General features: G+C 39.2%; 1 protein-coding gene across 3 annotated transcripts in view; it reads left to right on the top strand.

The window, feature by feature from the left end:
* SOX6 (SRY-box transcription factor 6) overlaps window positions 1-25,544 on the top strand; it is a 789,572-nt gene that overhangs the window by 136,111 nt on the left and 627,917 nt on the right. For all 3 annotated transcript variants that reach the window (XM_078681029.1, XM_078681026.1, XM_078681027.1), the window contains exon 2: window positions 60-130. The gene's annotated coding sequence lies outside the window, so the exon portion shown is untranslated. The remainder of the gene's footprint in view (window positions 1-59; window positions 131-25,544) is intronic.

Genomic DNA, 25,544 nt, shown 5'->3' with positions numbered 1-25,544 from the left:
TCATTGTGGTTTGGAGTTCTATTTTACATGTAATTTGTATTTCTCGTTTGCATTTTTAGGTCAGTTTCATGAATTTAGAAGCAACTAACCAGTGATTTCTGGGTGCTGGGGCTGATTTTCCTGTCTATTTGTAAGTATTTATTACTATAATTTTCTGTTTATTTGTTGCCTGATTCAGTTTGGGAACAGCTTTTTTCGACCTCTTTTAAATTATTCGTTTCTAATTTAAATATTTGCAACTTACTTATTTCAATTTCAACATATCTTAGAACTATTTCATAATCAAAGCAATTTCAGAATGAAGTCTCTGTAAAAATGTTTAAGATTTTGGTAACTCGTTTAAAGTTCATGTCAAAGTTAATTGAGCAAAGGTAGCCCAACAGGTGCCTGCTGCTGAGGGGATTAGTATGGAAAAATCTGTCATCTCCACACATCTCATTTATTTTTAGACAAAGGTCAGCGGTGTATATGGAAGTCTGATTATTATAAATCACCCACCAGCAAATCTGTTTGGGCAAATGTGAGTGAGTGAACAAGGGTGCTTGCAATATACATACAACACGCCATTATTTATTTTGTCAGCTAGCGGTATTAATAGAGCAAAGACCTAGCCTCGGGGGCATCTGTACGTGTACATAACAGCTGGATATGTTGCCCGTATAAGGGGCTACAGAGGCATCCGTGAGCATTAAAAAACAAAGCGCGAGTGATATGCAACTGTGTAGTAGATATTAGAGCTGAGGGAGAGTTACTTTGACCATGGGTCATTTAGAGTTTGGGGATAAATCATCATCAATCCTGTATCGCTAAGTACGGCATGCTGTAGATAGAGACAGACTTGACGTGTACCGGAGTCTGGCAAACGCAAAGTCCCATTCTTTCTGTTCTTTCCATTTAGTTGAAATATTCTAGTTTTCAAAAGTATGACTGCATCAAGCTCTCAAAATCATGACTTTATACTCATCTCAGTAGCCTCTGAGTTAACACTGTGGTAAATACGGGCACATTCACGGAACTTTCTGTCCATATGGGTTTTTGGGAAGGGAGTTTAGGTAGGTGTTCAGGTGTAGAGGGAATACATGATAGGAGGAAGACCAAACAAGCTATATCTGTCTTCATGTTTTTAACCATCAGATGACTTTTCTACTCTCTAACACTGAACAAAAACAGATAAACCTGCCACATTAAGTCTAACCTGAAAGCGTGAAGTGGTCAATGGAATCAAGAACTAACAAGGACTGGAACACGAACAAAAGAAAATAAATAATCTGCAATGTACACAAGACCATTCTCAGACCCACATTCATGGTGGACATTAGGCAGAGCTAACATCCTCAGAAAAAAAAAAAAAGACGATTGGTTTCTTGGCTCATAACTGTCCAATCCATGACCTTCTAAAGGAACAAAGGGGTGAAGTTGAGCAATATAGATTAGGATGTTGGCAGCACAACCTGGTTTCTCCAACATAGAGTTCACAGAGGCTACTGTAGAAACCCACCTTATTTAAGGAGGTGTATCTTGGCTTATGCTTTACTTATTCCTGACATACTCTTGAATTTCCAAAAGTAAACTACACCTACTCATGGAGTATAGCTTTGTGAGTCAGGCTCAGAGAGAGATCAGTTTGCAGACTAAGGTCTAAAAGAGCTATTTGTTTCTTGGTGGGCTTTCATTCTCAAATCTTCTTAAAGCAGAAACTCTTCTTTCTTTATTTACTCTTTGAACTTACTTCATTATGTTTTGGTAGGACTGATGAAGTTGTTTTCAATGATTTGGCTACTAGAAATAGGAACAAACAGGAAACCAAATCCTGGCACTCAAGTATCTATAAATATTATCTGTGTAGGTATCTTTTCTGTATTTATTGACTTTATTACTCTTGCATAGTGTACATGTTTTCTTGTGTCTGTTGGAAACTGCTTCAACTGGAACGAAAAGAAAAAGGTTGCAAGCCAAGGCATCCAAACCCATGGTCTGGGTAGGGACTAGGGCCATACTGTCAATAGGAAGAGCTTATCTGGTGGGGTTTTGCTCCTTTTGCAAGATTTTATTTCCCGGTGGACACGTTATGAGCCAGAACATCACGCTTTGAAATCCATTGCATAAGGAAGGAATTCCTGCCATTATATCCACTATAGACTAAAAGACGAACTCCCTTAGAGGTAAAGGTTTGCAGTTGATCAACAATCCAATTCAGGGACCTTTGGAGTGGCCTGATGGGACCAGTTTAGCTTGATAGTTGTTGTCCCTGTGAAGTGAATAGTCAAGGTGGGATATCACAAAAAATGAACGTGCACGAGGCGATAATCAGCAACTAAAGGGAAAGAATTGCAGAAGGTTCTTTGTTCAGTTGTTTTTACCTGTGGTGTAAATGACACAGCAATATCGAATGTCACTCCATTGTTTTGCACCTTCTGAGAAGGAGGGGCAATTTAATGGGGCTTAATTAATTAAAGACTGATTTACTCTTTTTTTTTAAAGGCTGAATAAATTCAAATGCCTACTTTACTACTGTTCGCTTAAAGGAACACAGTGTAATCCCATCCATTTTCCTGAGCAGTAGTATTAAACATGTTTGTATCAGCTGTAATTGGAATCAAAATGAAATCCAATTGAGGAATTAAAATATTCTATCATGAAAGGCCAGCAAGTTATTTTACACGTGAGTTAAGCATTGTGAACAACCAAATGAATAACACATCGAACATGTTGCAACAAGTCCACACATAACAATGAGAATTATTTTAAATTACAGATAAGAAATCAAATTGCGCTTCTGGTAAAATCTATTTACTAACTGAACAAAAATGGAGGATGCATTAATAATTGGAGGAGAGTTTTGCCTGAATTAAAAAAAGACTCTCAATTATTTTGCCTCAGTGAAAACAGTAGCTCTTGTGTGATTGAATATCACAACGGTGAAGACGTTGGCTGTCCAATTTGCCCTCAGCTCACTCTTTAAGACCCACTTCATTCATCCTGTAGTATTAGTCCTTGTATTATAGCATTAGAACGGATATCATTTTAATGAAGGAGGCAGCTAAAACGATTCAGTGAATTAGCAGATTTTCAGACCTTGAAGGCATCCTGGATTTTTTGTGCTTTATATTGAGGTTAATAAATTACGTGTGGCCTGGATCTGTTTTTAACACAGAGTTGCCAGATGTATCGCTAATTATGCACATTACATCACACAACATATTACTTTAGAACGTATCTTGTAAGGTAGCTAAATGTATGATTTTAGGAATGTTCAGCAAATTTGCACAACCAAGTTTGTTTTACTTTATGCTGGAGTGATTGATTGTAGTTTACGTGCTCTTGTATGAAAGATTAAACGGTGGCATCCACTTTCAACAAAATCAACTAATACCAAGAGCTTTGTGTCAAAAGAGCTCTTACCTTTTCCTGTTCCCTTACGTCTATGGATTAGCTCTCATTAAAATAAGTAGTATGAGTGAAAATGAATAGAACTGATGATTAAGATAATATGGGAGAAGATTCCACTGACACGGAAATAAACCAGGATCTGCAATGTAAAACTCAATCAACAATTACGAAAGAAGTAGCAATCTTGAATTGGTAATAGCCCAGTGCCCAACTAGGTTTGTAGAAATGTATGACAGGTAAAGCATTTAAATGCGCATGCAACCACACACTTATAAACACATGCACACCCTCACACAGTTGGGCATGTGCTTGAGCACACATGTGATAATTATAACTTTAGCATACCTCCAAATAGTGTACTTCTGCCATTTCTAAGCCCTGTAGATAACATGTTACTCTTATCCAGTTCAGGGCGCTCAATTTACCTACCAGAGAAGGATAGAGAGCCAAATCTTCCCTGATGAAACTCATGGCATTTCATTTTTATCAGTGGTGAGTGCTTAGCTCCATCACATAACTATGAACAATTGTAGGTGTGTGCTCTCACACACACACATACACACACGCGAGTAATAGTGACACTGACGGAGTCTCATTTGTAGCCAAGGACATTATGATTACACAATTTTAAACATTGCCTGGATTGAGGACACAAAACATTTTTAGTTGTACAGTGCTGAGGAGTTTACTTAATGCTAATTGACCACCCTTAGGTACCACTGATTCTACAGTAATTATGCAGTAATTTCTGTACAAAAATTACATCAACTGAACAAGAAAGAGTCTGATTACTTTTGATGTGCCATAACGCAAACAAAAAAGAATCATGCTCTACAAGGGACTTCAAAGCTTTAGCTATAAAAAACAATAATTGTTGAGCTCTTTAGACCGTGCCTCAGCTCTGGCCTTGTTGAGTCATCGTGTTCCTCCGAGGTTTAATTTAAATTATGTTCAAATTTTAAATGTAAGTATTGCCTTTAAGGATGGTGTTGTAATTATTCTTCGAACACATATTGAGCAAAATCCATCTTTTTTATCGTCTTACATCAGAAAATGTGCACATTTCAAGGAAAAACCTCGCAATAATTAGGAACAATGGCTAAAATGTTAATTTTATGCACCATTTTAGGACAGTAATTGAGACATATACTGTGCACAGTAATCCGCCCATCTCATCAAAAGTATAATGTATAACAAAACATATGTTCATTTCAGCCTTTTCAAATATACCTACATTTTTGTGGATGAACGAGTATATTAACTATTGTAAAAACCATGCAAATATTTCCTTTATCCGAATTTAAGATGCTCATCATACCAGTTTAGACATTTTCCCGTCCAGATACATATAACGTATCGAAGGAACCCCGAAAACATAACAGATGGCCAGAGAGACAGACGTATGATCCTGGGAGGATAATGATGATTAAAAAGTGGCCCACATAATGCACGAGCGACATAGATATGGCTGTAATTAAATAACTGTGCAAACGATTCTATCTTGGCGTAGACCATGGTCCGAAGTAGTATCAATAATGACAAGCAATGTGTGGGAGAAATGGAGAAGATACCATGGCCTAGACGGGGGACTAGGATAGAGTTAAGGATGGATCTTCATGATGTACCGATTTAAGGGGTGGAAGTTATGGACATCTAAGCGCTATACAGACGTAGTTAGCAAGGCCTTGTATCCACGAGTATTGTTTGGCTCTGTAACATTCGGGGGAAGAAGGGTGAGGGTGGTGGGGGGCTAGGATGGGGTGGAAGGCCTTATGTGACATGCTTGTTATGTTTTGTCGTCTTAAAAATGCAAATAAAAATAATTTAAATTAAATAAATAATGACAAGCAATGGGTAGTTTGACTAGTTGAAGATTCTGGGCAGCGTACATTTGAAATAGAGGTATTTAGCTAAGTATCTAACAATTTTTGGAAACCTCCCCTGAAAATAAACAGCCATATATTAGGAGGGAAACAGGTCATTTTAATTAGGACTGAAGTTATGTACTTGAGCATATCCACATAATAGCTTATTTCACAAAAATACATATTCACAACATAAATGGCCTTTTGGTTCTGATAAGCGACAGACAGCTGCTGAAATTTTAAAAAGTGAACCAAAACATCATATATATCCCCACTTAATGTCCCATTATGAAAATCAGCAAATGTGACTGTTTTACTTCAAGATGAACTATGATCACAAAATACATTTTACCCAAACTGTGAGCACAAGCAATGCAGCAAAATGTCCTCCAGTGTACTGTCTTGGAGCTCCACAGTCATGTACAGTGATATTGTCAACTGGCATAAGGACACCATGCTGCAATTTACATATCATAAGGAAAACGTGTGAAATATCTTGTGTTTCTGGCAACTGATTGGGAAATTGGCAGGGCACTGCGCCAGCATTCTGCTTAGCATTTTAAGCCTAAGTTATGTGAATATTCTTGACACTTGTGCATTTGCTTCACAAATGTAACTTACAGCGGGAGGCTTGGAGCAGAACTTCCGTTTAGGTCTTCCACACACTCTCATGATTATTTTTTCAAAGCATTGCTTCCTAAACACTTGGCACCTCTTGGGGTAAAACTTGTGTACAGCTTGCTTCCTTGTTCGCGTTCCTTGTGGACATACTTTTATGAGTAATATTGTAAGGTTTCAGATTTATATCACAATGCAATCAGCTGGAAGCAGCTTATCATAGCCCTTAGGTGAGTCTGGATGTGCTACTAATTGTGGGAAGAAGGTGTGTTATTGGTGAACTGTTCTTTCTTTACAAAATCTAGCATAAGCATGGCACGAAAAGTAATACACAATATTGTCAATGAGGTGATATGGCAGCAAAGCATTGCTAAGTTAATCTACACAGACTTATTAATAAACATTCAGGTAAATCCAAGCACTTATTGTGTAATAAGTAAGGCATATCTGTGGAAAAGGTATAGCTTGCTTGTATGAGGTTGCGCAGGCAGGCTTGGAGAGAAGAAGGAGCATGCCAAGGTGAATCGTGCTTCTCACCCTCACACCTAAGATGGAATGATACACAAACTTGTACTTTTGAACTGGTGGGAGATACCTTGGGCCAAATTATTGCAGCTAACCAGTCGCAGGTAATGAGGTCTTGAAACTGAAAACTTTTAGAAACCTTTCGAAGTTGTCTCTAATTAACGATTTTCTAACAAACAATATAAATGTTTAAAATAAACATGATGGTAGAACTAAAATGGATTACAACCCATCAAATGTCACATTTCCTCTAGTGACTGTACCATTTCAGAATGCTAGAAGTGTTCTTGGTCTCAAATCTAAAATTAATTGTGGTTTATTTGTGTCCCATTAAATGCGTAACAATGATGTATTGTGTGGCATTTTGATAATATTCAGTTTATAAACATATCTGATAATTCCTGTGGGGTCCATGTATTATTAAACACAACTATATCTGCTCTGGTAACTGGAGCAAAACACACAAGATGATGGACGGAATGTTGCACAATGGCAAAACATTCACCCCCAGTCACAGATCTGAGTTTAGTCCATTGTTATTTTGCTCACAAAGCCACCACAGTTCAGGCATGGCCTTATGCAAATCATTCTTCACCCTGTGCCTCATGGGAACAGCCCAGCCCGAACTGCCAAGCCATGTCTTCCCTGGACCGGAATCAAGCATCCTAGGACCGGGTTCTGGCTATCAGCCGTCTTCAGCCAGGATAGCTTGACTCCAGTGGCTTAGTGAGCACGGGACCCACGTCTGATCATACCCTTCCCACATGGGGTGAACAGCAAAACACACAAGATGATGGACGGAATGTTGCACAATAGCAAAACATTCACCCCAGTCACAGATCTGGTTTTAATCCATTGTTATTTTGCTCACCATGCCACCCCAGTTCAGACATGGCCTTATGCAAATCAGTCTTGACCCTATGCCTCATGGGAACAGTCCAGCCTGAACTGCCAAGCCATGTCTTCCCTGGACCAGAATCGAGCATCCCAGGGCCGTTTTTTGGCTATCAGCCGTATTCAGCCAGGATAGCTTGACTCCAGTGGCTTAGTTAGCACGGGACCCACGTCTGGGCATACCCTTCCCACATAGGGTGAACAGCAAAACACACAAGATGATGGACGGAATGTTGCACAATGGCAAAACATTGTTTTGCTGGTACCTGGAGGTCATCTTTGAATAATTAAGGTGAATAAAGAAGTTGCACCGTATGTTGTTAAAAAAATGTTTTAATTAATAGTATGCGTGCAACAGCAAATTACAATTAGGTCTGGGTAAAATAAAAATTATGCTGGTGGAAGTCACATAATTCCTCATACTCTTGGGAAGTTTGTGTTAAGCTTGTTATGCGAAATTCCCAAAATTATGCCATTACACGATGTAATTATGTGCTGTTTAGAGCAAATTTTTGCCATGAGCGTGCGGTTAATAACATCAAAAGGCATAACATGAGTGACTTCTGTTTTGTGCACTTTTTGTTATTGTGTAACGCATCCGTGCAAAAAACTGATGTGAAGATGCATTTTGCACTAAAATGTAGTGCTAACTGTTGGGCTTGTATGCATAATTTCACTTACGTTTTCTCAAAATGGTATGCAATTACGAAAAACAAACAAATGGATTTTTGCACACCCCTAATTAAAATGGTGCATTTTCACAAATCGCCTTGTTTACTGTTTTGCTATCACTCTAGGGGACTGACCTAAGACATGCACTTCATTTATGTTTTTAGTGCCTGACTCAGAAGCCATTTTATAATACCTTTCTTTGAAACCAGTAAAAGTATTATTATAAGTGACTTTGAGTGAGGCATTAGGAAATGCTACATGTATACATGTAATACATCATGTTCACAGTTGTCTCTATTTTCCCCCCTTTCTGGCTATTCTTTTTTTGGAAACGTTGCTCATTGGATTTTATGTCAGAGGTACACACACACATATACATTCTCACATCCAACCTTTCGACCCCCCAATAACATGGTATAGCATGATGAGATATATATGTTTTTGACGTTTTTACAGCGCTACGTTAACCAAAAGTTTCAATAAAGAAAGGAAAGGAAGGAAAATGAAGAACATAAAAAAATATAATAGCTCTGCCAGAGAGAGGTCGTGCAGTGTGTTTAATGTGCTGTTGAGTCGATTCATTTGTGCGAGTGTTCGGGGGTGGTGTATCGGTGTTTTATTCCTCTGTCTCTCCTAATATGGAATCTTTGCTAATCGTTGTTGGGTTACCCCCTCCCCCCGCTTCGTGAGCACCTAGTGTTCTTAAACTTCTATGGATGACTGACCCTGCACCTGGGTACTAGTTACCCCCTGTCTTACATGCAAGTCTACTGGTGATTTTCTGCTATCTAGCTTAGGTTTTCTATTAAACATTTTAATTGCAATTAAATCCTAAATACAGTGCACTTGTTGCTACTGAACAGTAAAGTTAATCCTTATTTGAGATAAACGAATGCTCCTCCAAGATAATTTTTTTCATTTGTATTAAAGTCAAGTAATGTAACCTCCAGCCAATTTTCTTGCTATCCAAGAAGTAGCATACTTGAAAAGCACACAGTAAATGATGATTCATGTTTGTCTTAAAGTGTATCTCTCCCGTGATAAGTCATTGAATTAAAAGGATTCTCCACGCATGCCCTCGGCACACACAATACACATGTGCCAACACACACTCACAGAGTGTGAAATCACAGGGTTGGCCATTTATTGAGGTAGTACCTACTATCAACAGCAAAACTTCCATTGAGGTTTGATACACTCATGAATATTTAAGGGCTGTGAAGGAGCACTGCTAAGTATAAAATTCAGAGCATGTGGTTTTTTTCTACCTATATTTGTGATTCGCCCAAGGTATGCTTATTCATAAGACAGTGCTTTGTGAGTGACTTGTGTCTTCCATGCTCTAGAAATTCTATTCTAATGTCTTCCCGTCAGTACTCGAATAATTCATGAGCTTCTATCCAATACAAATCTCTGATGAAGACGGGACTCATTGAACAGTTCACATTTATTACTTTCTCCTGATTCTCAAAAGTCCAAGGTATATACCAGCGAAAGTTATGGTTTTTCATAAATTTCCAGTACTATATCTTTGTATCCTAATTCTATTCCTGTAGATTATTTAAAATGCCGAACATCCTCTTGCATAGGGTTAAGGTAGATAATAATTTTCAAATGTTCGAATTTTTTCTGCATATTAAAAAATAATTTTATAATGTGAAGACATTCTTTCTGCCCCACCATTTATAAATGGGGGTGATTCAATCACTTTACCCACACTTTCTGAAACACATTGGGCTTAAACCTTGAATAATAAGTGAATGGACGCCCAGGAAAGTAATTTCAAATGTTTGCGAATACCCACAAAATAAAAACTTCGCTGTGTTTTTACTGTTTGTGTTGCCTTTTGTGATGTCTATTGGATCTCATTTTGGGACCGGTGTTAGAAATATTCCCTTTATTGGTTAATGATGTATCACTGCCAGTTAAATGTTTGCTCAAATGTAAAAGCGTATCATGAGGAAAATGCCACCTCAAAATGGGGACACTATTGCCAAAATAAGACAGGCTCTAATTGCTCAAAAAAGATCACATCTCATAACTAATTGATATATACTGTTTGTGTTGCCTTTTGTGATGTCTATTGGATCTCATTTTGGGACCGGTGTTTGAAATATTCCCTTCATTGGTTAATGATGTATCACTCATAACTAACCTGCATGGTTTGAAGTATGATTTGAGGTGGTAACTAAATGACCGTGCAATGTATCTATCTGCCGTTTTTATCCCAAGGGTATCTGGGACTTTGTACTGCTTGTTTTCCTTGTATATTGTATCTACTTATTTTTACCCCACTGTTACCCTCCCCTCCTAAATCTTTTGTATACCACCCTTCAATCTTGTAAAGCGCTCTGATACCCTCACGGGTCTGGTCTATAAAACTTTAAAATAAATAAATGATTGTAAAGTATATGCTGCGAAGGAACTCACTCTAAAATTTACATTTAGTATGGTTTGCAGTATGCCTTGTAAATATTTACCCTTGTCAATAATATCTGCTGTGCATGTTCCGCTAGTGTATTTTTGCTGCTAGTGTTAATTAGCACTAGCAGATGTTGCTGCTGGTGAAGATTCTATCTTCTGGTGGTAGTACATAATTGTGATATTATTGACTTTTACTTCTGCAGCTGTGGTAATATTAGCAGAATTGTAATGCACGACCAGCCACATTTGCTACCTAACGAGGCTTACAACTCTTAAAGTGTTTACCTGAGGTATTTGATCCACGCATGTATTTTCATTAAGAAGAAAGGCCAAATAAAACACAAATATCCTATTTGACGGTACACGCAAAAATATATCACGGTATAAATGCAAAGTAGCCACAGAACTCAATTACATTCATTATTTAAAACTGAGTAAAATGCATCTCATGATAGCATGTACATACTTCTTTGCTTACATACTTCTTTGAGGGGTGGTGTCACGGGTTGGTACTCCAACTCACATATGTAGGTATCCTTGAAATGTGAACTGATGAGTGAGTGAAGTGAGTAAAGAAGCCCTGAGCTCTGAGTACCGTTGAGCTGCTCTTTACATCTTCTTCTGGTATAATGATGAGTTTCCCATAGTTAAAATACGGCAGAGGGGTTAATGGATATAATTCAGCACATGTGTCATGAAGCTGACCTCCTGCTGTCTGTCTTGCACATTCCGCCATGTTCTGTGTAATTCATTGGAATGCTGAAATAGGAGTTCAAAGCAAAAGGTCTCAGCCTCCCAACCTGGGAAGGCCATGCAGCAGGGATGCAGAAAGCAAATGTGCAGCTATGGAAGGCCATAGGACAGAATGACAATGGAAGAGCGGAGATGGACGTGTTAAGAATCTCTCCACCGCCCTCAAACATGGTTTTACCACCACATTATCACACCACTGGCTCCAGTCCTCTTGATCATAAAAGCAGTAAAGGTTAAGATAAAAGACATTTTGGACTAGAAGCATTCAGCCGCGGCCCGTTGAGGGAGTTCGGTGGGGCAGGGAGGCGGTGCGGGGGAGGGGCAGGGTGGAGGGTGGTAAACAACGAAATATGGATAATTGCAGGTAAGTAAACAATTTAATAAATAAAACAAATTTCGTAGCGCACCCTGCATCGCAGCGAAGCAGGGTGCGCTACGAAATTCGTTTTATTAATTAAATTGTTTACTTACCTGCAATTATCCATATTCCGTTGTTTACCACCCCCCACTCGCCCCTCCTCCGCACTGCCTCCCTGCCCCACCGAACTCCCTCCACGGGCCGCGGCTGGAAGCATTGGAGACAGATCGCTTTCTCTGCACAGTAAGCCGGCTCTGAGATTTCACACTTACCTTCTTCAAAGGAGATGGTTGCATCTCTGTGATCAGAAATGATGCGCCCTTTGACTCAACGGTTTGACATGTCCCTGTACTAAACGGTTCATAAACAGAAGTACTGTAAAGTCCTGGCACGGAGCCTCCTCCAGCTGCAATGTCCAATGTGGTAATAACAATGGATTGATGCAGAGCTGACAAAGAGCAAAACAGCTGTAAATTGTGTGCTCCATGTTTTCTTTAGCTTTCTTCTGATTTGCCACCAGCAAAGACCAGTGGTAATACCTCAAAACGGTCATGCCCGGTATTCAGAAACTCTGCTCCCAGTTGCCTCTAGCTTGGCATGAGGCCTTGCCCTGCCATCACTGGGCATAAGGACATGACATGGGCCATGCTCTATGCTTAACACTCCTTCTCCCAATGCCTTCTTGGCAATGGCTTTATCTTTGTCCTGTGAGCGCTGGGAAATGGGTGAATGGCCCGGAGTTGAGGCTGACCTTGACCCAAGTACCCCTGCGCCAACTGCCTGCAGAGCATGACGCATAAGCACATTATGAACCGTGGAATGACTGCCTGACTTAAAATGATCAGCCATTCTCACACAAGTAAATTCCCAAGCTCAGGCTGTCAGAATAATAATACATTATTGTGTTTTAATTTTTGCCCAAACCTGTGAATCGATGTACTCATATTGAGTGTAAAACCATAGTTATGGTTTAAGCACTATTTTATGTCAAGTTTAATATGATTCAGAAAAAGGTTTTTTTTATGAGAGAGCGAACATTCCCACGTTTTATGAAATGCAGATGAGTCAAATGTGCCTAAAATTATAAACCATAAAACACGTTCCTATTGACTTATCATCTTAACCATAACTAGAGAGTCGCTATTGCTGACTGTAATAGATAAAGAGGTAAATAGATATATATATAGTTAGATAGATAGATAGATAGATAGATAGATAGATAGATAGATAGATAGATAGATAGATAGATAGATAGATAGATAGTTAGTTAGATAGATAACAAGAACACCATCGGTAATTAAATATGTTTAATCTGTGATGGCTCAGAAATTACGAAGAAAATTGATAAAAGTAGCATAACGAGAATAGACATTTAAATAAGAATAACGTGTGGTTAATTACACCTATTTTCCTGATCATATTCTTGCTTGATGTACGCATTTCCTACATTATGCTTGAGTAGTATTTTTATTCATGCCATGACTCTCTTCACAAATGATGTTGACACGGGGCCCTCTACCCCACTTTCTTACACCACTTACGCTAGATATATCCTTCAAGTATTTACTACTCGATGGAAATAAAACATATGAACATTGCAGGTCATTGGTCTCTCCTCTAACTCTCCTCTGCGTACACCCTCTTTTTTACTCAAGTGGAAATATTCATGTCTGCAGCCTACACTATTCCTACGTATTACACACTTGAAATACATTAGTACTTTTTCCTAGCTACTTTGCCACTTGAAAAGATCTTGTGAATGGGATCCCCAGGCAGAAGGTAACTAATGACATTTCCTACCCTAGTTCGATACACTAGAAGAAATCTGAAGGAAAATTGAAGGAGTTCATATAGAGGAATATCTCAGAATATATATATATATATATATATATATATATATTCACATATATATATACATATATATATATATATATATATATATAAAATAAAAATATATAAATAAATAAATACATATGTATATAGAAACGGCTTAAAGGCTTGGATTGCATGTGTAATTCATTTATATATATATATATATATATATATATACACACACACACACACACACACACACACATATATGTGTGTGTGTGTATATATATATATACATACGATATTACACATGCAATCCAAGCCTTTAAGCCTTTTCTATATACATATGTATTTATTTATTTATGCATTTATATATTTATGGCTACACATATTAATCTGTTTTCTCATGTATCATTCCTGTTTTCTTGCCAAAACAATTGTCTGTTGTTAGTGTCTATTATTTGTTTGTGAATCACGTTGTGACTATTTATAACACCGTTTAATTATGCAGCGCAATTGTGATCAAGGCCAAGGATTTGTCCTCAACGCGCCATGGACATGGTTGGAAGAATGTAATAAATTGCACTTACTAAAAACAGGGTCTGTGCCGGAGTTATCTATTACTGGGTAAAAATCGGCCCCCAGAGATCTAACTATCCCAACAATCAAAATCTTTAGTTTCCACTTGTTACAAAACAGTGGCTTCAAAAGTAATTAACAGGGCATGTCTAGATTACTGGGGCTCAAGGATGCCAATAATGAGGGTGTGGTCTTATTATGTAGCACCTGCTTTACTTAGGCAAACCAGAGAGAGCATATTTTATTTTCCATTGTGGACTGAGTATGCTCTTCCTCAACAAGGTACCCATCTTGATAAAAAGAATTCTAAACATGTTTATGGCGCTGAGCTGGACAACAGACATTCAACAAAAATCTGCATTATATAAAATGAGGCTGGAAGAACATGGATCAAGAAGGTCTGTGTTGGAGAATACTAAAAGTGCATTCATATTCTTGTTAGTATCCTCAGCACTACACACTTGTATTGGCATTTCCAAGTGGGACCACATGTTAACATGCAGTGGGGGCATACAAGTTCCAATTCTAAAATACAGGCACAGGCAGTGCTTCCAGAAGGGGTAACATCTAGTAAGAATAGAAGACATATCGGGGTGGGAGGTGCTACCAACATGCTAGGACCTAAGCCAAGAAGCCTTTAAAACCTGAGATAGAGGTAACATTGGAAGATGGATCCCAGTCCTGCCAATGGTCCTAGCAGCTAAGTGTTGAGCACAACCAACCAGCATGTGCAGGAGGAATGGTCAGAGTAAGAATCACTGGCGTTGGAGGACTGGAGGGAGGTGAAGGCAGTCAGATCCTGTGGAGGAGGAGCAAAGTTATGGGCTGTAATGCAAACAAAGAAAATGGACACCCCAAATCTGTAGGAATCATAAATGACAGCAATACTTGGGGGCAATCCCTGGTCTGCTGCTCTAATGCTGGCCAAGGTGCTGTACAGTTCTAAAATGGTTTATTAGGGGAAGGCATGAAGTATGCTGCAGATACAACAAAGAGGACGAGCCTTTTCAACAGGGAGTTAGTCATAGGTCTGGCCCTTCAGTGACCACAAATACTTCTCTGTGGTCATGTTGGACTCAGGCTAAAGCATCCTATCAGCTTTACTTGTTCTATGGCACAAGCGGGGCACAGTTGCGCAATGGAGCTTACGTTGATCCTTCATATCATTTTACAAGTTGCGTAACCATTTGTAATACAGCACCCCCTCTGATTAATAGAACAATTGAGCCGGTAATTATTGCAAACAGCTGCTGCAGCGGGGTCATTAGCCGGGAGAGGAGGGCCATTGTCTGTCTCCCGACACATGCGTTCCTGCAGTCGGGCGCACTCCCGGTCTGCTCCAAGTTTAAAGCCTGCAGTCTTCCAATGTTATTTGAAAGCTGTCAAACCATGTTAAAAAAGACTGCATCGTCGAAGGCCCTAGTGGCTAGGATTCAACATGTAGCCTTGTCTTCCTCATTATAAAATGCATGTTTATAAAGTTCCACGGAGCATCCAATTCCCAATTCACTTATATCAGCAAGACTTAACTTGCTCATTAATCTAAATTCTTTTGCAACTTTAATCTACATGTTTAATTAATCATAAAATGAGGCGGTAAGTAATTTCAGCAATGTGTGCCTTGTTATCAGATGCATTTAATCACTCTTCTGTGAGCTCATTTGGAAACACCTGAAGATGTCGAGAGCAGTTTGAATAAGCATAAATTAGTCTTTGTCAGTGTACTTCACTCAACTAATAAGACGTTTTTATTTGAAGGAGACTGTTTGTTATTTTTTGATCTTTGCCAACATGCTTTGCATGGATACACAGTTGAAACTGGATCAGTGCTACACAAAATGGCTCCTTGGTTTAAAGGCAAAATCAATATTAGAACTATTTAATACACACACACACACATATATATATGTATAAATCAGCACAAGTCCCGAAAACCCAGTAATAGATAACTCCGGCACAGACCCTGTTTTTAGTAAGTGCAATTTATGACATTTTTCCAACCATGTCCATGGCGCAATGAGGACAAATCCTTGGCCTTGATCACAATTGCGCTGCATAATTAAACCATGTTATAAATAGTCACCACGTGATTCACAAACAAATAATAGACACTGACAACAGACAATTGTTTTGGCAAGAAAACAGGAATTATATATGAGAAAACAGATTAATATGTGTAGCCATAAATATATAAATGCCTAAATAAATAAATACATATGTATATAGAAAAGGCTTAAAGGCTTGGCTTGCATGTGTAATCTCGTATATATGTATGTATATATATGTATATATGTATATATACACACACACACATATATATGTGTGTGTGTGTGTATATATATATATGTATATATATATGTATATATATATATATATATATATATATATATATATATATATATATATATATATGAGATTACACATGCAATCCAAGCCTTTAAGCCTTTTCTATATACATATGTATTTATTTATTTATATATTTTTATTTTATATATATATATATGTATATATATATATATATATATATAGATATATATATATATATATATACATATATATGTGTGTGTGTGTGTGTTATATCATGCAATAAAGATGTCTCTGTTGCTCAGCCAAGGATGGCTAATGTGTTTTGTTTTCAATGCAAAATAGGCATGCTTGTGTTTTTTATGGGAGAGTTCTCTGAGCTGGAAGTGGCTGCGCAAGTTGTTTTGTAAGGTAGTCCATGTGTTGAATATTGTTTATAAGGTTGAGTCGCCTTTCTGGGCTGCAATAGGTGTTTATTTCCAAAGTAGTTGTGTTGTGGAGAGAATGCGCTATTTTACATTAATACTATCTCATATTGAAATATCTTATGGAAAATATGGAAAGTGGCATCCGCAAATTAACTGGACCTCGAAAAATGTTGGTGGAAAATAGAAGATTGAATAATGGTGCGTACAGTCTACATAGTACTCACAGGCAGGCAATTATCCCTATTTTAAAAATATACAAGGACCATATCCCGTATCATTATTTGTTCTAGACCAAATTTATTTGTGTGGAAAACTACTAACTCGCTAATGAGCTATTATGCAATGGGCTAGTTGTACCCCTTTGCTCTAAATATTGTTGGAGGGGTTAATGTACTATTTATAACTATGTACTCATGATATTAGGGGAAATAGAGCCATTCTCATATTCACTATTATTTAATGTACTCCTTTGGGGTGAGCTGTATTAGAATTTTGCATCGGAGTACTTATTAGTGCACAGCCGTGGCAGCAGCAGGTGGGTGAAAACGTTTGTTTGTCTTGTGCACAAATGTGAACTGCAGTCATTGATGTATGCTCAGTCAGACCCTGGCTTGCCTGCACATAGCACCAAAAGTAGAGTGGATCCTGTGGATAAAGGCACCTGCGTGAGCCATGGTTGAGCTTGGGCGACCTACTGGTTGGTTCATTTCTGCCTGGCTACGACACTGAAGCCTTGCCTGAAAAGGTTCTTCAACTTGAGTTGTACTTGTACAGGTACTCACTAAACGCTGCCACACTAAGTTTGTTAGACCTAAAAGATTGTATAGACTCAGTCAACCTATTTCTTATATTTATGACGAAAGAGAGTATTCCATGTTTTCACTGTTTCTTGCACGCAATAGTGCACCAGCTACTACAACAGTGTTTTCAGCTTTATTCACAGACCCTACATCTACTTAAAGAAAGACTTGTGACTGGGCTAATGAACTGAGCAGGGTATTCAGCGAGTTTACTCAGTGGCGTAACATAATATGGTGGGTCCACTGTGCAGAATTCCATGAGGGGCCCCTGATTGTTGTCCCATATCTCACAGATATTCGTTGGCATGGAATGAATGGTGCCCCCAGAAGAGTTGCCCCCCACCAGTGCCCCAGAGACTGCGGGGGCCCTTGCGACGCCCCTGCTTTCACTCTGAGTTCTTAATCTCTTGGATGATTGGCAAATGTCTAACCCTCCCTGTAGTTCACACTCACACACTATCTCTGTGAATCAGTTGTGTGCACACACTCCCCATCAGTGCTCACACGTTCATGTGCACACGTTTTCATATAAATAACTGTACATACACAAGGACGCTTTAATGTGTGCATATACACTGTGCACATGTGTACACACGCACACATTCACATGCAGGGCCGGCTTTAGCGCTGGTGGCACTCAGTGCGACAATCGGTTTTGTGCCTCCACACCTCAGGACCGCCTCTTCGGATCTATCACATTCATGCGAAGTCATAAATTGTGTAAAACTCTTCCATTAAATGTTCCATACTCAGGAAATGCTAACATTCCATCACCTTTTGTGTATTCTATCCAATTTTCTAACCATACACAAGTGTGGTAGCCTCTTTCTATCATCACATATGATGCAGGTGTTTTCGGGAGAGGAATAATAATTCCTTGTCTAGTTTTAAAGGGCTTATCCTTTTTAAAATAATTTTTAATTTTCTGCATAAATGAAATTTTCCTTTTTCTCTCCGTACATTTTGCGTGGATTTGTCTGTCCGGACGAGTCCCTATTATAGTTGGATCATGTCTTCACATACAAATCCCACTGTCTATTATTACCGGGACTTCTATTTTTGGGACTATTCAAATGTTCGCTTTTATTCTAATGCTTCTCCAATACTAGTGCATCTTTTATTATTATGTCCAATCAACGTTTGGTTTACTGAATTACTTTATCTAAAAGTGTCCCTCATCTCTCCAATCATACTTTATTGCTAAACGCAGCACCCCCCCCCTGAAGTCCGCGTTCCTGCACAGGTCAGCTCCCTGTGTGACGGCACCAGTTGCACTGCCCTAAAGCCTGCCCTGTTCATGCATAAAGTGTGCACGTACACACACATGCACACACACACATTATTTATCTCTCTCACCCACACTTGCTCACTCTTCCTCCTTTATTTCACTCTACGCTAACCAAAGCAGCCTCACTCCGTTCCTCCCTCCTCTGCCTCCACATCCCACATATCTTCCTCTCTATTGTGGCATTGCTTCAAACGTATGGGGAAAATAGGTTCATTTAAAGCATGCCAATCAAGGCATCATTTTGCATATCAAGCTCGGCAATCATAGCATCGGTGCCCTCAAGGTGCACTCCTGATTTCAAGTGAGTTCTTGAAAAGTGAGCAGCACACGTGTGACGATTAAAAGACAACAAGAATTCAATATTCAGATGCCAATGGATTTTTCTTCCAATAGAGAAAGGAATCATAGAAGTAGAGAATCTTAATACTGAACATATTGTCTCTAATATTTGTTATTATAAACAGACGCAATGTCTCCAGCACAGACACATATGCATATCTGAGTTGGTCCGACTGGGTTTAAAACCTTTTGTCTGTAGGTCACTGAGCCAGTACTCAGTCCACTGAGATACCTTACATGCAGAAATCAATAGTTGGATCATTATCATGTGTATTCCCAGTCTTTTTTGCTGGGTAAATAATGGAAGTTGCTGTACAGAAGACAAGGGAACGGGGTAGTGGAAGATAATTTGAGCACGATCACACAGTTTCATAAAGAGAGTTAGACAAGTCTACAACTCAAATAGACCGTTAGCACAGGTAATGCAGAATGAGATTAGGGGACCCTATTCTTCAAAAGTGCGATATTTTTTTTCACAAGGGCTACCTCCTGCTTTTGGGGTTGGAATTCACAGAAAAATCAAGGAGTACTTTTGTGAAGTTATGGCTCTTTCTGGCTGCTTTCATATATCTTAATAGTCAGACAAACATAGACGCAATAGTAGAACATATATTAATGTCTAAATATAATGTAAAACTTCATTTACTATTTAAAAAAATAAAATCTGCATAAGGAAAATATTTTTCCTCGCTGAGAAACCCCTTCCCTTGCCCCATCACATATGCTGCGGATGTGTTATACCCTTTCTTACCCTGCAGAGGGACGTAAAGAGAGGAGTAAATCTCGGAACATATCTAGTGTAGGAACACTCAAGCTAAAGATGTGCGAATGATTGCAAGCATGCAATTGTGTTGGTGCTAATCTGGGAACTGTCCATGAGTTGCACACTGTAGACGATTTGCTTACCTGTGATGTTTCGCTATACTGATGTATGTGGCAGTAAATCAACTTATCAGCATAAATTAATTTTGTTCTGCTAGTTAATCAGGAATTTCAACTAGAAATAACAATTTGTTTGCCACATATATTCATCCCCAGTATGCAAATCGGGCCCTGGAAGTATACCTTTTTATATCTTCATTTTCAGCAACAGAGTAACTATATATTAGAAAGGTGCAAAGGTCCATAAATACACATCAGCAGGCCTAGCGGTGACAATAGTGCAAAGGAAAAGGGTTACAAATAGACCCCTCCCCCCAAAAAACTGCCTGAGTAGAAGCTAGTAAGCCCAAATAATCAAACACAGACATATCAAACTCCCTGATCCTTAACCTAGGTTGTCCTGATAGCGCAGTATCAAAGCCCATTTTTTTATACTGAACTGCAATTGCCAATACAATCATAACTTTTTTATTCACCGATTAAACCCTCAATTACCAGTGCCCATCACTCCTCGAGAAATGGTGATTGGGATGATACCCATTGCTGGACCAGAAAACAGGCTCCTGAATACATAATATCTGACTGGTACCATTTCTGATGGAATATTATGGTTCCCTTGAAACGTAATCACAAATGTAGGTGGGTTAATTACTAGTTAACACAAGACGAAGAGCTTAGAAAAGGTTCTCTTTCAATAGATCAATTTTTATGCGTGGGCCAGATTTTCCTACATTTCCCCAGCGAACCCGGACTTCGAATTGCCTCAGCTCATTTAAGCAATTCAGCTGGTGTATAATATGACCCACATATTAACTGAATGTGTTACATTCTTAGATTTGCCCAATCATAGTAAGCATAGCCTGTACGGGTGTGTCTTCATCTCACTTCTTAACCCTAGGCTCCAGTTCTGATATCCATTTTTGTGGAAGATTAGGCTAATCACTGTGAGCCTGAATGTGCGGTGAAGTTTCTCCAATTCCTTGGAGTTTTGGAATACGAATCAATAATTTTCCACTCCTATAGGGGAAGTGTTGCCCTCAAATGTTTGTACTTGAAGGCATACCTGTAAGGGATGTTATACAGAAAGCAGATCTCTAAAAAGCATTTCAGTGATTTATAGTCCAGGATATCGACAATTGGTGCTGCCCAGTTCTTCCTACAAAGCCTCCAATATCCGTAAAGTCGCAAATCGTGTGAATGTACTTCTGTAGGGTATAAGCTGAAATAACTGGGATGTTGAATCTGGTGCAGATAGTATCATTCTCCATATGAGCCAATGTCTGGAATGACATCACTCTGATGCTTTAAGAAGTACCATGGGGATTAAATGTTAAAATTCGTTATCTGCTTGCATCCTTGACAGTGAACAGGACAATGAATGTGAACCTGAACAATTTCCCGAATCCATGTATTGCTCAATTTTTCGAATCAATACTGTCCAGATTTAATAATACAAATCTGGGAGATTTAGGACCTTTTCCCCGCCTCCACCTTGTTTGTACTTGAGTTCTTAGACACTTTCAAATCCTGCAAAAGCAAGCCTAGCTTGCGCAAAGGTTTACATTCTAAAATAAATAAATGGAAAAAAAACAAAATAGTCAATTAAGAATAGCAAACACCCACTGACACAAATGTTTTTTCAGAAGTCAACGCTGTGCAGTGGCTGGAAATAGCCGCTACCGAACAGGTTGGAAACTTTTCCTCCTCACCAGGGCTGGTAGGCGCAATGCAATTTGTCTGAGAAGCGACTAATTAATCCCTGCTCCTTTACAGCTCCGTAATGCGATGCATAACTAAAAGTCCCGTTAAATTAATTAATGATTTCCATTATGAACTTTTCTCCAAAATGTTATGATTCCTACTAGACTTATAATGCGCTGACCCAGGAGTGTGAAATTTGTGTTATGCGGAGTCGCCAGTTAATTGATTCGCAAATTATTTAAAGTTTCTGGAGCCCAGGGGAGTGCTCTGCTCCATGACAGTCGGTGCTTAGAATGCACAAACTCATTTTTCCCTCCCTCTTCGAGATTGTCTTGAGCTAACAAGCGTGATGAAATGCCTGCGAGCCAGGCAGTGGCAATTTCCAGGGCTGTTGTCAGCCTGGTAGGGCAAGGATCTTCCAAGATTCTGTAAATAGTGAATATATGAAAAACAAACGCCATATATTAAACAGCAAAGGTTAACCTCTTGTCAGGCAATATATGATTTTCCATTTTTCTTATTTTTTACTATTTCAGTAGTTTCTATTCTTTGTCCCTTAACCTTTTTCGCAATTCATCGTTTTATTTGTTTTAATGCAGCAAACCTCTGCGTGCCTTGGGGCTTGTTTCTCTTTAAAGGTAAAGTCTTATGGCTTTCGCTTGAAATCTATTTCAGTGGACCTGCCCGCACAAGAAATCACATTTTCATCTGACATATTGAGAATAAAGCTGCCAGCATCTGCCCCACGGATCCCCTGGTCTCCCAAGGCATCAAGCAGGCATCACAGAGTTAGGTTGAAAGGGACAGGCACTGCTGGTGAAGGTCTATGTGCCGGGGCTGTACGGCTCTTGCATATAGGGATGGTGTGGGTAAGGTGCTATAAATGCGCTGCCATTTAATTACTGGTAGTTCCCTGCAATTTAAACAAGTCAAAGCCAGCGCTTGGTGTCCTATCTTATACATGGATACATCCAACATGTTGAGAAAGGACAGGTTGCACCCCATCAACTTATATTCATAGCTACCGAAATTATGAGATTCTGGTGCTGCCGCATTTTCCACATAATTATGGATGTACTGTACTTGCCACATAATGCATCATAAGCTGCAAAATCTGTAGATTTTAACAAAAAGATGTTGTTTCTAGCTCAAATGGACATGAAATCACTAAAATATGGTTATATGTGTTCACGTGAAGTGGAAAGCCATTCACAAAGGTTGACTGGTCAACTTTCAGTTGCTTATTACTGTTTTCGGCTATTCAACTCAAACTAATGAGGTGAAATATTTGTCCAGACAGTGTTACAAAATGTGTAAAAATTATAAAATCATGGAGTAATACTATCAAAAGATTTGCTGCCTTATCTCGCATAGTTTGCCTTTTTCTTGATACATAATTTAGTCAACTGTATGACATAATTCCAGACACATAATTCCAGTGCCCCTGCTTACATTGAACATTGACCAATGTTCTCTTTGGAAGTACCTGTGCTACCTCTACTGGTTCTTGAATCATTCACAATCCTCAAACTCTTCCCCTCTCTGATAGAACAGCTAGCTGACAGCTAGGACAGAGCCTTACCTGAGATGGTCAAAAGAGGAGGTGAGTGGCAAAGGGGGTAGACAGATGGCTTGGATATCTTTAAGCAGGAGAGGATATGAAAACCCTTGGGATTTCCATATGATGTGTGTCTGCTTTTCCAAAACTTGGACGTGCACACCTGAATTTCCACCAAGATTTCAAACACCCTTATGCTGGTATAAAATGGAGATTACCAATGGTGGAGGGCTAAGGAGGAGGGGCAGTGAGATTAGTGCGTCCTCAGACCTCTTCCAATGTTTGGATTAAAGGTCTCCTCATCCAGATTTCAATTTCTTACCAATTCAAACTGCAGGAGTTTTTCAAAGTATTTTCTATATCAATTCAGCTAATTTAATTTAGTTTAAGTTACACGTGGAGAACGCCGGCAAAACACCAACGACTGGAAGTTTAAACCCTGAGGGTGCTCATCGGGAAGGCAGGATGTGGTTCAAAACACTCGTCTACCGGGGCCTAGGAGACAGAGTACCTTTTCTGTCAATAAAAAAGACATAATACCCCCTTCCTTAAAGAATATTTGTGTCACCCCATTTCTCCTTGACACGGTAATCTGACTCTCTCCTAGAAAAGTCTGCAGATGTGCAATGGAAAATCAATACTTTACTTCTGTTAATCACATCTTGGGTAGACCCCCTTAGAATGGCGTTCCTCCAATCCATCAATCCATCGAAAGGGCTCTTCCTTAATCATTCTTACACCATCACCATTCTTTTCAATAAACCCCTGATGAAGTTTCCAACTTACCCTGAGCCTCTGCTATGTAGTTCAGGGCTAACAAATGTACAAGACAAATGCATCCATTCAAGCATTTTGAAGTCAAGGCAATGTGAGGCATGTGGGGGCAGAAGCCTTAGTAAATGAGTAAGGGTGTGTGCTGTGCCACCAAAAATTGTGCTGTCAGAGAAAGCGCATGTGTGGAGAGAGCGGAGGAGAAACCCTGAGTGACAGCCCCTGCCTCCACCCCATGCTTTACTTATTCACACACCCTGACCGTTGACCCAGCCCAAGGATAATGCATTGTTATGGGGGCTTCAGGGCTTACTTCAGGGACTGGTGACCAGGTCGCTGGTGCGAAGACAGAATATGGAGGCGCCTCTATATGTATCACTTCTGCTGCAAGCGGGGTTCTTTGTTCAAAAGGAGCACCATGCAGACTTTATGATATAGATTGTCAGAGTGATAAGACCACACTCGACCTTTCTACTCAATGTCAGCAGTCAGGTACTATTTGAAAAACATAACTTATGGGAACATTTAAATCGTCCATGATATGATACTTTCATTGGGTGTGACGCACGACAAGCGAGGCCCCTTTGAGGCAGTCCTGTTTCTATGTCTTCTGTCTTGATTCAATCCTGTTTAGAATACTTTTCTGTTGAGTACAATTTCAACCACTCATGTTGCATCACAACCCTGCTTTGGAGTTTATCAGTTGGCAACTTATATCAATGCCCCATTACCTGTGGAATTTGTTGGTGATTATTTATATATCTTTCACTTCAAACAGTTTCGGACACATTTGATTTTAAAACTTGTTAAAGCTTGTTACCTGGGGTCTGACATGGGGATTGTGAGTATTTGTTGGCGAAAGGGTGGGAAGTGTTCAAGAGGAACAGAGTAGGGGGTTATTTGTAACTTACAAGGCCTGCTCATGAGCAATCATTGTTACAGAAATAGTGTGTCACAAATGGAACTTACTTTTTAAATGTGAAACAAAATGGTGAGGCGGAGAAACACCCCACTCAAACAAGACAGTATTTTGTCGATCATTGCCTGAAACCGCTCCTGTAGTCACAAGGTGAGATGAGTGCCTAATGGTGCAAATCCCAGTATTTCGTAGGACAGGCAGAACCTGTAGAGCCACAAGGAAATGTGCTGCTTTGGTTACCCAAAGAGGCAGTTATCAGTGGACATCCTTCAGGAAAGAGGCGGTTGTGCGGTGTGGAATCAGTGTGTGGATGTGGGTGTTGCTCCTTACTTTTTCCTGTTCAAGTAGGGTGTTAGGAGTTGAACATCTGGATCTCGACAAATCTGTACAATGCCAATGGGACACCGAACTTCACTAAACTCTGCATGCTCATGTTTCGTTTGAAATTTCTGAAAATAATAAAATTGTCTTGACAACAAATAATTTTTTTCCACCACATGCAGCCCACCAGTTGTGATAAGTAGCCCCTTCAAGCTCAAGTCTCCTCCTACCCTAAGCAATCCCTATCGCTTGCTAGTAAAATTTAATTCCAAATGTGTCTGGAAAGCTTAGAATGGCATTTAAATTCCCCAGAAATATGACCAATGCATTTTTTCGACATGTT

This window comes from Lissotriton helveticus, chromosome 3_1, assembly GCF_964261635.1.
Source record: "Lissotriton helveticus chromosome 3_1, aLisHel1.1, whole genome shotgun sequence".
Classification (NCBI taxonomy): Eukaryota; Metazoa; Chordata; class Amphibia; order Caudata; family Salamandridae; genus Lissotriton; species Lissotriton helveticus.
Note: the sequence above shows the minus strand (reverse complement) of the source record. Positions and strands in the feature narration are given on the sequence as shown.